Genomic DNA, 14,953 nt, shown 5'->3' on the forward strand with positions numbered 1-14,953 from the left:
TGCATGTGCCTGATGATTGGTAAACATGCCCCACGTGCAGTGGAGAACAATAATTTTCAGATAGTTATTGCACACCTGTTAAACCCTTATCAGTGCCTACCATATTAGACCAATTCAGACCTTATTGACCACCCCGTACCCTGACAAATCTGAACGTTCATCCCACAAGTCCCATCACTAGGCAGAAACACAAACAAACAGACACATTTGTTTTGCCCGTATTGAAACAGATGTACGCCGTACGGACCTGAAAACTCAATTTCCCTGTACAAGAATACAGGTGAACCGTATGGGGTTGACAGGCATGAGATCGCGTGCGTGTGCGTTGTGAACAGCACTTGTCCACAACGGCCTACGAAAGGCTACAACGGAGGACCTTTGTCTTTTGTTCCTTTGATCGAGAAAGACGACTCGAATTGATCGCCCCTCTCTACGTCACTTGAGGTGTTTTTTTGGCAGTCATCCGACTTAGTGCAGCATTAATTCTCGATGTGAAGCTTTCGTGACTGCAAGGATTCATATTCTTAGGTTTTTTCGGTAAAGTCACGTAGGTAAAACATTAAAATTAATAAAAGTAAAATAAAATAAAAAATCACGACGTTTCGGAGGCAACACAAGCTTCCGTCTACAGGTGGAACCGTCACAGCCACGACAGCTGTATCAAGTAAATGAGAGATTGCAGGAGCTACCACTCCGTATATATAATGGTTGGAGAGGGGGGGGAAGCGGCAAGTACGGCACACTTTTTATTCATATGGTAAGGTGAGGCTTAAGAGGATGAGCCTTTGTTATGGAGAGGTACGGTTTGTGATTCAACCTGTGACAAGGAGAAAACAACTGAACATGGTAAACCTGTAATAGTTGTCTGTCAAATAAGATTGGCCAAATAAGTGTAGTTATTGCAGCATGCAATGACAATCTGTATTTGAATGGGTGCCTTTATGGCGAAATGTTAACTACCTCTGCCGGGATGCAGGAGGACACACGGGTTCTTTCGATCCCGACCCTGACGACTGTATATTTGAAATTTGCGTGCGTCTTTCTCTCCCTGTGGTCGCCTGGCTTTTTGCTCCTGGATCTCAGGTTTTTCCCCTCCACATTAAGAATCAACATGACGCGTTTAAGAGTATTTAGCTGCTTTAAATTTCCACACGATGAGCCACTTTGTTGAGCTATCATTTGTGGCCAGGTCGCTTCTTAAAAAGAGCTGTAGAGCTCAGTGGGCCTTACCTGGTTAAATGAAAAATAAGTCAGTAAATGAGAAAATAATAATACTCTTAGGTTTTTTCGGTAAAGTCACGTAAAAAAGAATAAGTAAATAATAAAATGTATAGAAATATTAATAGAAATAAAAATAAAATAATCAATCACGACGTTTCGGAGGCAACACAAGTCTCCATCATCAGCTAAAATTTACTGTATCAAGTGATTTTAGCTGTGACGGTCCCACCTGATGACGGAGACTTGTGTTGCCTCCGAAACGTCGTGATTTATTATTTTATTTTTATTTCTATTATTATTTCTGTACATCTTATTATTTATTTATTATTATTTTCCTTTACCTACGTGACTTTACCGAAAAAAACCTCAGAGTACGAATCCTTGCAGTCACGAAAGCTTCAAATCGAAAATAATAATAGTTAGAAAAGAGGTTATCTGGTAAACATGGAAAGACAAAGCAGTGGGTCATGAGAAACTAGAGTTTGGATTTCCCCAATTTAATAAAATGTATATTCTTAGGTTTTTTCGGTAAAAACCTAAGAATATGAATCCTTGCAGTCACGAAAGCTTCAAATCTAGAATTAATAAAATGTACATGAACACTCCTTTTGTCAATCCACCGCTGGGTGAGGGCCTGCCCATGCCGTGTGGGCTTTAGGGATTCTTTGACCGCACGTCACCATGCTGGTCAACGCGGGTTGGTGAAGGAAGGAAACATAACCGCAGAAGCATAGAAGTAGTAAAGAACAATTGATGTTACTGCACTGCCCAGCATGTTTATAACGGGTTGCCACCCAGATAAATACAATACAGCGCCGCTTATCCAACCATCACATATCTGCCCTGGCGAAGAAACCTTCACCCAGTGCAGTATTTAGAAACGCTATGACTGTCATTTTACATTGCTTCTAGATTTGAAGCTTTCGTGACTGCAATGATTCATATTCGTAGGTTTTTTCGGTAAAGTCACGTAGGTAAAACATCAAAATTAATGAAAATAAAATAAAATAAAACAAAAATCACGACGTTTCGGAGGCAACACAAGTCTCCGTCATCAGGTGGGACCGTCACAGCCGAATTAGCTGCATCAAGTGAGGCAATGATTCAAGATGTAATTCCTTATAAGCAAGTTGAAGGGGGGGAGGAGAGGGGGGGGGCTCATCAGAATGTGGTAGCCAATGAATGTAACGTATCGGGAGGGAGGGGGGCGGGGCTGTCTTTGAGCCCCGCCCCCCTCCCTCCCGATACGTTCCATTCATTTTTGTTCTATTTTATTTTCATTAATTTTGATGTTTTACCTACGTGACTTTACCGAAAAAACCTAAGAATATTTTACATTGCTGTTAACATATCCAAACTTTTCACATATATTTCACCTATACGAGATGAATAACACTGGTCAACACACTTTTTCTGGCATCAGGTATTCCATCGGTGTTAAGGTAAGTTTGGGGTGCTGATTCCAAATCTGGCATCAGTTTTTGTCTATCACATCAGGTTTTTGAGATATCAAATATTGCATTTTCAATAAAAACTGCAAAAGAAAAATATTAAATAAATATGGATACCTACATAAAATGATATTATAAACACACTATCCTAAAAATACAGCACCATATTTTAACACGAAAGCAGTCCCTGACTCGCAACAACTTGCAATCATAAGTGACAGAGTTAATTTCGGGTAAAATCAATAAAAATAGAGTATGCCGTTAGCATAAAAATGAGATGTGATAGAGCAAATCTGAGATCAGATTTGGAATCAGCACCCTGAAATTAGTCTAAAACAGCTGCAAAAGTCCAGGCCAGAAAAAAAATAATTTGTTGACCAGTGTAATATAATAATTACTTAATTACACAGGAAGCCATAATGTGGAATGTTGTGCTAAGAGCATTATCAATATCGTCACGATATTCTCACAAAAACGTAAGCATTACCGTCTGCACACGTGACAAGGGCTACTAACCGCAGCGATGTGAATCTCAATCGGCTGGAGCAGGCGTGGGAGCCGAGGCAAAAGATCAATACCCGCTCAGGTGAAGTGGACTTGTTGAGTAAAATACTGTGATTGCTCCGGACACATTTATTGATGTTTTGTTGTCGGCCTGCCCATATGTTTCAGTGAACGGGGATATTCTCATTAGTTAGAGAGAATGCTGTCACTGTACAACTGAAACAACTAAATCATCATCATCAGCCACCATCTATATACTGCTGGATGACAGCATCCTCACGTCTTTCTACAGTAATCCTTTATATCACACGAATTGTAATTGGTTGATTACAATAGCGCTATCGTTACGGTTAACTCACCTCGCTATCAATCTGGTGACCTGAATTAAGATTTCGGGCCACTGTTAACATTAACGGCGGGTGATGTATGAGCCTGTCCTGAAACCGGTGCTGGTCTCTTCCTACACCCCCTGCCCCCCCCCCCCCCTTTGCTTTCACAAACGTGGTGAAGTATACTACGGGAGCCTCATTTGCCAGTAAAAATATGATAATTGGTTTTTTACCCTTTTATCTGGCAACAAAACTAACACCTTTTTACAAGGAGTCATGTTTGCATAGACCGCAATCATAATACAAACAAAAGACATAACTCTGATAATGTGCACTGTCCTTGAAGTTGATTGGTCCACACCCGAGACAGCTTTCCTTAGAGCCTAGTCTCACATGGATTGGAGGAAAGCTGTCTCGGGTGTGGACCAATCAACTTCAAGGACAGTGCACATTATCAGAGTTATGTCTTTTGTTTGTATTATGACTGCAGGTTTTGCGGTCTATGCAAACATGACTCCTTGTAAAAAGGTGTCAGTTTTGTTGCCAGATAAAAAGGTAAAAAAACAATTATCGTGGTGAAATATAGTTAAACAACCCCCATAACTTGACGGGGCAAGGAGAGGGGGGCCTTCATCAAGCGGTGGATTGACAGAGGGCGAGATAATATTATTTATCTTTAAATGTATGCGTATATAAAGTACTTGTATTGGGGCAACAAAATGTAGAAGTTTAGTGGCAGTCCTAGTCTGTGAATTTCATTGCGTAATTTTCTTAGTCTAGTCGACAACAAGTCAACATGTAATCAAATACTGTTAGTTATAACAAAAAATGTGGGATGATAAGGGCAAAATGTAGAGCGAAGTCAACCAATCTTTTTATATTCACATATGTAGAGCCAATTTAACCGTGTGGTTTTCCTCTGTATATACTGCAGCCTCGAAAAACATGACTATGGTATCTTAAATTTAGATTTAAAGCTTTCGTGACTGCAGGGATTCATATTCTTGGTTCTTTCGGTAAAATCACATAGAAGGGACTTTACCGAAAGAACCAAGAAGATGAATCCCTGCAGTCACGAAAGCTTTAAATCGAAATTTAACATTACAATTTTGTCGAGGTTGACAAAATTGTATCGTGCGGGTCTCTCATCCCTCCAAGTGGTCCACCAATATATCTGTTTACAAGCAAATATTCTGATTCTGCCAACACACATCGCATCGAGATGAAAGAGGGGTTCAAGGTGTTCACACACCTTGGGTAGCCACTCCTGCGACACAGCAAACCGGCTCGCATTTCTCAGTCTGCCTAGATGTAGCAACAACAAAAAACTGCAGTGCATTATGATGAAAGTTTCAACACTACCCTGCAGATCCCGGTACGAATTGATACCCGCCACCCAAAAAACACACACAGGTGCCAATTCCGCAACCGTCGGTGGGCGAGTGAATGAGTGAGTGAGCTGGGTGGTTCATCTTCTTGGTTCTTTCGGTAAAGTCACGTAGAAGGGAAGTAATAAAATAATAAAAATAAAACATAATAAAATAATTCTCACGACGTTTCGGCCACAACGCAAGCAAGTCGTCCTCATTCTTCACCTGAGGACGGCTGCTTGCGTTGTGGCCGAAACGTCGTGAGAATTATTTTATTATGTTTTATTTTTATTATTTTATTACTTCCCTTCTACGTGACTTTACCGAAAGAACCAAGAAGATGAATCCCTGCAGTCACGAAAGCTTTAAATCGAAATTTTATGTTTTATTTTTATTATTTTATTATTTCCCTTCTACGTGACTTTACCGAAAGAACCAAGAAGATGAATCCCTGCAGTCACGAAAGCTTTAAATCGAAAAATGAGCTGGGTGGGTTTAGCCTTGCCACCTTTTTGCGCAAACCAATCGCAGACATTTCTCGGTCAACACCAGGTCCATCAAGAACGTGCAGTTGTAATGAAGTTCAACACAACACATTCCTGCGGAGGGAGCTGGTAGGAACGTTGGGTTGCTCGGTCAATGGCCAGGGTCAACGGCGGCGTGGTGTATTCCGCAAAAATGCCCGACTGTGAGGGCGGGCACAAGCCGGCGTGAGTAGGTTAAACATTGAGTTTTATAAGGGCACCACGGGATGACCAGCCCCTCCCCACCCAGCCCCTCCCCACCCTCCCCACCCAGCCCCTCCCCACCCAGCCCCTCCCTGTACGACGGACACAATAATCCCCTGTCAGCTGGTGTAACCAGGAGGTTCCTACCAGTATTAACACCAGATCTTAGTACAATTCAATTCCTGCCACCCAAACACAGTTGCACAAGTCCCAGACGCCCCGGGTCAAAACCCACACAGGTGGTGAACCCTGCACCTTAGCTGCGTTTGTTATGTGTCTGTTGAAGATCACTCCAACATTTTCTGTTTAACAAACAACTCGTGTATATAAAGAATACATTGCCAGCAATTCAGCGCTGCAGTTCAAGGCAACGTTTGGTCAAATAACCACACACTGTGTGAAAAAAGCCTTATCCAATCTCGATTTGAAGTTTTCGTGACTGCAGGGATCCATACTCTTTGGTTCCTTATCCAGTGGTGGAAAAAATAAGTCAAGACGCTATCTCTTTCACAGATCTGTCACTCCATATTTAAAAAAAACAGCATTTTTTTACTTTCGGTCAACTGCAAGGCCTACTGGGAATGAAATATTTCAGCAGAACTGGGTTCAATACAAACTCTGGACAGGTTTTAACATATGTCTCATCAGCAGGACCCGCGTCTTAATGAGAGAGTCCTTGCCTATATAACATCTGCTCGGTCAACAAGATTGGTTCAAGCAAGCCCGACTGCTGATCACAGTCCTGCCCTGAAATATATTTCTATACACGACTGAACATCGTGTCCATGGTTACCATAATAAACAGATAAGGCTTAGACTGGCCTGCACCTACTTAAATAAAGAACGCTGATCAGTATACAAAACACAAATCGGTCTTCCTTGTAAACGGACACATTGTCTCACAATGCCATCCCACCTGCTTAAATATAGAGTTCGCGATGGTCTACACTGCACTACGCTCAGGAACCGTCAATAACTGTATCGACAACACAGTAAATACACAGCGGCGGTGGTGAATCGCTCGCTCACCGCCTCTACGAACCTGACAATTGTACCAACTCGCACTGCCCATAGGCCGGTCAAAGTAATGGTCAAACAACCGTCACGATCGACACAGCAAGGGGCGGCCCCTTCATCCCGTCTTGGGACAAACAAAAAAAATACTCGGGCTAAATCTGTGAATGGAGATCTTTATATATAGCTCATCGTATGCCTCCAGTATGAATATTCCGATTTTGATAAAGGGCTGAAAAATCAAGTCACGCTGGTCAGATTATGAAAAATAAAAATAGGGTTGTATCCTTTCTGGCAAACACCAAATATTATACACATCGATACTGGCAAAAAAAAAGGTCCCCTGAAATACTGTACAGACTGCTATGTATAACATTTGTGTGTTATAGCCAGGGCTTAATGCGTCACTTAAAACATTACGGCGAGGGATGGCTCTCAATCTTTTTGTATGTTTATATGCTTTATGTTAACATGCTGTATGTTTATATGCTGAACGTCTTTCGCACCGTACTGAGCCAACCGTGCGAATCAGGTGTGCTGGGAGGGGGGACAATTTAGACCACCTGTAATATTACACGACAACAGCTCTCTTAACTATAAATACACAATTGTAACACTATATACACACACACACAACTATAAACCAGGACACTTCCAATGGCTCAAATCTTCTCCCGTTTCAGGGGCAATGTCCCCCGCTGGCTCCAGCTGGTTGAACGTAACACGGCGCGATGCGCGCCGACCATGTCCCTGCGCCGACGGACGAGACTGGCAACGCAAACGGCAGGCGAGACGAGGCCGCGTCCGAGAGGCGAGGGCACCGCCGAAGGAGAGACGGAGCCGAGAAATCGGCTCGCGCGACATAGTAGGGAGGGCTTTCAGCCAGCGGCGAATAGGCAACGGCAAAAACACACGCACACACCTGGGTGGAACACTCAGTTCCTACCACGCTGCAATTGATATAATTCAAGGGTTGAAATGATGATCCAGTAATCACCAATTCACTCCCTCACCGGTGGTGAGTTGCTTCCCGACCACTGTTTGTATCGCTCCTCGCGTAATTACTGTCGTTCCCACCCTTGTTGAGGACTTGGTGGACTTTGTATTTTCATAACTGGGTTCAAACACCAAACACTGCAGGACAAAACACACTCACACTCTCACCCACCCACTCACCACACGAAAACTCACTCACCCACCACACTGCAGGATAAAACACTCACTCACCCACTCACCACACTGCTGAACAAAAACTCACTCACCCACCACACTGCAGGACAAAATACTCACTCACCACACTGCTGAACAAAAACTCACTCACTCACCACACTGCAGGATGAAACACTCACTCACCCACTCACCACACTGCTGAACAAAAACTCACTCACCCACCACACTGCAGTACAAAACACTCACTCACCACACTGCTGAACAAAAACTCACCCACTCACCACACTGCAGGATAAAACACTCACCCACTCACCACACTGCTGAACAAAAACTCACTCACCCACCACACTGCAGGATAAAACACTCACTCACCCACTCACCACACTGCTGAACAAAAACTCACTCACTCACCACACTGCAGGACAAAACACTCACTCACCACACTGCTGAACAAAAACTCACTCACTCACCACACTGCAGGATGAAACACACTCACACTCTCACCCACCCACTCACCACACAAAACTCACTCACCCACCACACTGCAGGATAAAACACTCACTCACTCACCACACTCCTGAACAAAAACTCACTCACTCACCACACTGCAGGATGAAACACTCACCCACCCACTCACCACACTCCTGAACAAAAACTCACTCACCCACCACACTGCAGGATAAAACACTCACTCACCCACTCACCACACTGCTGAACATAAACTCACTCACCCACCACACTGTAGGATAAAACACTCACTCACCACACTGCTGAACAAAAACTCACTCAATCACTCACCACACTGCAGGATGAAACACTCACTCACCCACTCACCACACTGCTGAACAAAAACTCACCCACCCACCACACTGCTGAACAGAAACTCACTCACCCACCACACTGCAGGTCACACCAATAATCTCTCTGCTGTTTCCCGATCACCTGCGGACTTGGTGAACCTGACAGACTATTTATTTTGTCTTTTCATAACTGGGTTCAAACACCACACCACACTACAAAACACTCACTCGCTCACCCATCGACACTGCTGAACAAAACACACACCCACACACTTACCAGTTTAACACGTAGGATTTCAAGAAGACCAATATCCGTAAGGTGTTTTTTGGGTTAGATTGCGTAACCGTGTTGTTAAACCCCCCACCACCCGACACAGCAAATTATTGAGGATTGTCACGTGAACAAAACATGCCAATTCGTTACTAGTACAGCACACTGGTGTGTTGGAGAGTAAATCCACAACATTAACAAACTAGTAAACACCGGTGTACGAATTGGCAAGTTTTGTTTACGTAAGAAACCTTACTAGTTGGCTGTGTCGGGTGGTGGCGGATTTAAAGACACATTTATATATTCACGCGATCTAACCCAAACAAAAACCTCTGTTACCCACTCACGACACTGCAGGTCCATAACAACTCATCTTTCTTCTTCCTCCTCCTCCATAGCACTACTCAACTTTGGAATTCCCCTCCCATGATCTATTTTCCCACGCTCTTATAATAACTATGGCTCAATTCGAGAAACGCGTTCACGCTCATGTCTATTTACAACTTTCAGAGTGCAGTTTGTTTCGCCTGCCCCCCCCTCCTTGACCAAGTGTTTAAAAGAAAGCAAAGAAGAGTTCGTAACTTAAACACACGCTATCCATGTTTTTCAAGAAATTAAGATTTTACATAATCCCTGCCCGAATTGGCCCTGACCTAGTTAAGAAGCACGGCTGTGATGTCGAAAGCTATACATAAATCAGTACATGCTATAAATACATCAGATTTCCATCCCAATTGGCTCTCACCCGATGAAATGACACTGCAAAGTATTCCCTACTGTATGTAAATGAGCGCACTTAACCAATGCATCCATGAATTAAAAATTATAGACTTTCTCAATTGCAACCCGCTTGCTTCAACAAAAGTGTGCTTTCAAGTCATTGAGGACACTCTTACAGATCGGCACGTCTCAATTTGCTTTCAACTGGTACACACGCGGCATTAAAATATTGTTGAACATGAGCAAACCCACCATTGTTTTTGACCATACTTCTCCAGGCCGGTCAGTAGTGTGGGGTTGATGAAGGGGAGGCCCACGATTGGCCTCAGACATCGCGTGCCAACGATCTGATCATATTGCCCTGATCATACCCTGGTCATTGCCGGTTGATCAGTGTGGGTTGGTTGCAGAGGTCGCAAACGGGTTTTGATTCCTTACCCGTACCCGGCCGCACCAGGGTCGCAAATGGGTACCCGTACCCGGCCGGGTACGGGTAGCCGGGTATCGGGTAGGGTACGGGTATCGGGTACCCGGTTGCGACCTCTGGTTGGTTGAGGTCAGGGGTCGGCAACCCACGGCTCCAGAGCTGCAAGCGGCTCTATAAGTGACCGTTTCATCACGATATTTATGACGGAACCACCACCACTGTCTCGTATTCACCACACAGTGCATTGCGGCACTTTGAAATATTGAAGGGGGGATTTTTTTTTTTTACCAATTTCGAAAAAAATTAGCTCCTCTTGTTACTTCACTTTGCCAACCCCTGATTTAGGTGATGAGCATACACCCTGGAGCATCGAAGTGCAGTACAACAGTTGAGTTTGCGGCACTGCTCTGCTTAAAATGTACAGTAGTGTGTCCGTACTTCCGCTGTTAAGAGAGTCACTGTGTCAATTGTCACCCACCTTGTTGTTAAATAACGGACATGAATACACTGCACATTACTGCATCGTTTATAAATTCAGTATACTTCATAACCGCCATCGCTTCTACGCGACTCCCTTTTTAAATTGGTAAAATAAAGTTCAAACGTTTATGCTACTTATTTGATGTTATAAATCCATCACAGTTAATTCCCGATCAGCCATAATCAATCCACAGCTGATTGAAGGCCTCCGAAAGGCTTGCTTTAGCAACAATCCATCTAGCATGGCACCAGCACACAAAATTATTTCATCACTAATCTCTGTCGTGGACTCAACTACTAGATATTTTTATCTTAGCAGGTAAAGGAGCACGGAGCTACATTGCTCTTTTTCAGAAGCAACCTGGCCACAAGTAACAGCTCAATGAAGTGGCTTATCTCGTGGAAATTTATAGCAGCCAAATAGTCTTAAACACACGTGGATTCCAAATGTGGAGGGCAAAGTCAGAGGACCCGGAGAAAAATCCACTCCACCACGGGGAGAGACACGCAAACTCCAAATCTACAGCAGGCGTCAGGGGTAGGAATCGAACCAATGACCTCCTGTATACCAGGCGAGGTAATCAACATCTCGCCACCGCGGCGAGAAAATCTTTTCAGCGGTGTTTCTCCCTCCTCCGGCTGTAATTCCATCGTTAGTCTCGACCACCCGTCTAAAATCCCTTCCAGAGACGCGTCGAGTCCAAGCCCAATTTACCTTTCTTCAAAGTCAATATCATGTCTCTCACCTCTCGTGCATGTTCTCCAATCTATGTGGCCCGTACGGAGCAGGAACCGTGGACGCAAAGGAAATTGAACAAAAGCTGAATTAGCACACAAAGACGCATTGCGAAAATGCACGGCTGTTAACTGCCACCAAGACGGAATTGGCTAAACAAAGAACGAAATTTCACTTAGCAATTTAACGTTTTAACACACATCCTGAATGTCCTCCCTCATTATTTGGCAACGTACAGGACGCAAATGCACTGTTCTCTGCGATTATGTACAATCCAATCGTCACAACTCCACCCACCCACACACCACCCCCCCTTGCCAAAGGTTCAATAAAGGACACTGACGCACTGTAAATCAGTAACGTTACAAACTTCCATTGCTAAGTGGTTAAATAAAGTACAATGATCGAGGTGCATTGTGCCGTCCATATATAATGTTACATATACTCCATTACTAAATGGTGAAATCATCTTAATACACTACTACACTATGGCTCTGTGCAATCCAATAGTTGCGTATCGTCTTGCTAAATGGTTAAATAAAGGGCACTTTACAAACCGCTGTTTGTGCACTCTGCCACACTGTATGCAATGTATAAGCCATTGCTGTTGCATACCAACCCTTGCTAAACGGTTAAATATTGTAAAGGAATTCATCTTCTTGGTTCTTTCGGTCAAGTCACGTAGAAGGGAAATAATAAAAAAACATAATAAAATACAATTCTCACGACGTTTCGGCCACAACGCAAGCAGCCGTCCTCAGGTGAAGAACAGGTCTGTCGGAAAGACAGCGTTTGAATGGCCGAAACGTTGTGAGAATTGTATTTTATTATGTTTAATTTTTTTTTATTATTTCCCTTCTAGGTGACTTTACCGAAAGAACCAAGAAGATGAATCCCTGCAGTCACGAAAGCTTTAAATCGAAATTGTGAAGGAAATTACTACACTCTAACTACGCTACGCATACAAACAGCTTTAACATCTTACACGCGCAACCTACAACCACAATGGTGAAAAAGCCATCAAAGGCCATGTTCAATCTGCTGCTGGATGAAGACCTCCCCTCCACACCCCCAAGGCGCTGGCCACCTTTCGGGATTCTGATCATCCTGAGATGTTTCAGAGTAATTTGGCTGCTGCTATAAATTTCCACACACAATAAGCCACTTTTCGTTGGGCTATCATTTGCGGCAAGGTCGCTTCTGAAAAAGAAGCCAATAAGCTCAGTGAGGCCCTTACCTGGAAAAATATTTTTTTTAAATGTGTATTTGTATTGATTTCACTTTCCTATACCCTGCACTCCATTCGTGTCTTCGTATTGTTTTGTTCATGGGTGGAAAAAACCCGATTTTTCCAGCGGCAGGCACCGGGTTTTTTCTTTAATACAATTAAACCCGATTTCGGGGAATTAAAACCTGGTTTAATGAATACGAAACGCTGATCCAAGGCTTAGGCTGCTTCCTCGTCGGTGCTGCTATGGTACTCGGGGGGGCCGTCGGGCACGGGGTAGTCGTAGAATGCGGCGGGAGGTTGGTCTTGATGAACACGAGCTTCTCCTCCACAATCGTGGGCGCCAGTGAGTTCCTGAGCTTGGAATGGATGAAGCCCATCGTTGAGAAGTGCGGTTCTGCAATTAGAACCAATTAAACCGGATTTCTCCCAATCTCAGATGATCGGGTTTAATATAAGAAGACAATTAAACCCGATTGTAAAAAACCCGACTGTGCCACCCTTGGTTTTGTTGTTGTTACACTCTGACCCCGTGCCCCTACTGGCAATCTGTGAAAAAGAGCTTATTAGCTCATAGGATTCCTCCAATAGAAATATTTCTCATTCTGAAGCAATGGATCAGCCTGGCATCGCAGCCGTACACGAGAAGATTCCACGGTTCCATCTCCTCTCGGACACTCGCTCTCAATCGTCTTCCCACCCAGTCAAGGGGACTCGTCTGACAGAACCCAGTCCTGTTACTTGATCAAGCATGTACACGTCTTCTTGGTTCTTTCGGTAAAGTCACGTAGAAGGGAAATAACAAAATAATAAAAATAAAACATAATAAAATAATTCTCACGACGTTTCGGCCACAACGCAAGCAGCCATCCTCAGGTGAAGAATAGGTCTGTCGGAAAGACAGTGTCGGAAAGACAGTGTCTGAATGAAAGACAGTGTCTGAATGAAAGACAGTGTCTGAATGAGACACTGTCTTTCCGACAGACCTGTTCTTCACCTGAGGACGGCTGCTTGCGTTGTGGCCGAAACGTCGTGAGAATTGTATTTTATTATGTTTTATTTGTATTATTTTATTATTTCCCTTCTACGTGACTTTACCGAAAGAACCAAGAAGATGAATCCCTGCAGTCACGAAAGCTTTAAATCGAAATTTAAGCACGTACGTGTTTGCTGCACCTGAACCAGACGAATGTTGGGTTGTGGATTCAAGTGGTCAATCGCGTAACCTTCATCCAGCAGTGGATGAATCGCCGCTTGCGAGGACGACGATGGCGACACCCAAGCAGCGGATTGATCAGGACTGGTAATGACGACATCCAAAAGTGGATTGATCATACTCTTAGGTTTTTTCGGTAAAGTCACGTCGGTAAAAAAGAATAATAATAAAATAAAATAATAAATGAAAATAACTAAATTAAATCACTATCCCTAGACATAGCCGATCATGTAATGATGATTTAACCAAGTCACTGCTGATAAGACGTATTACCGGAACAAATGAAAGTGCCCAGGCTAGTAAGAAGCAACGTTCTGCTATCTTTGCCCAGCACCCTGTAAATCCATTCGTCGCAAAATGTATTTTTGTTTCTCTTCCTGCGGAAGACCAAAAGGCGCAATATTTGGCCTACTCTTCCACGCTGGTTCCAGCTGCCGCCGGCCGTGGGAGGAGGCGTTATTACACCTCCCAGAACAACACTGCGAGTTTAGTTGTTGCCACTGGCCATTAACACTCCCCCCTCCTGCTGCGTGGTTGTTTTAATTTTTTTCATTTACAGTATTTGGTATCGCCCTGTGAGCCATTCGGCTCTTGAATCGGGTGCAACCACAACAAACAAAAACATGAACAAGAAACATCTTAAATTTCGATTTAAAGCTTTCGTGACTGCAGGGATTCATCTTCTTGGTTCTTTCGGTAAAGTCACGTAGAAGAAAAATAATAAAATAATAAAAATAAAACATAATAAAATAATTCTCACGACGTTTCGGCCACAACGCAAGCAGCCATGCTCAGCAGGTGAAGACCAGGTCTGTCGGGGAGACAGCGTCTGAATGAATTCATTCATTCGCTGTCTCCCCGACAGACCTGGTCTTCACCTGAGGACGGCTGCTTGCGTTGTGGCCGAAACGTCGTGAGAATTATTTTGTTATAATTTGTATTATTTTATTATTTCCCTTCTACGTGACTTTACCGAAAGAACCAAGAAGAAGAAACATCTTAAAGTGACTACGCGCAAACATACACAACCATACATAACCCGCACCACCCCCCCAAACATATGAGCACTCCTCCCACGTGTGGTTAACAACAACAATTAATAATGCTGGACCCACGATGGGGGTGCAGGTTTTCTGGATTTGAAGCTTTCGTGACTGCAAGGATTCATACTCTTAGTTTTTTCGGTAAAGTCACGTGGGTAAAACATGAAATTAAAATTAATAAAAAATAAAATAATAATAAATCACGACGTTTTTCCGGTAAAGTCACGTAGGTAAAAAATGAAATT

The sequence above is a fragment of the Lampetra planeri genome, chromosome 59 (assembly GCF_965212315.1).
Source record: "Lampetra planeri chromosome 59, kcLamPlan1.2.h2, whole genome shotgun sequence".
In the NCBI taxonomy this organism is placed as follows: Eukaryota; Metazoa; Chordata; class Hyperoartia; order Petromyzontiformes; family Petromyzontidae; genus Lampetra; species Lampetra planeri.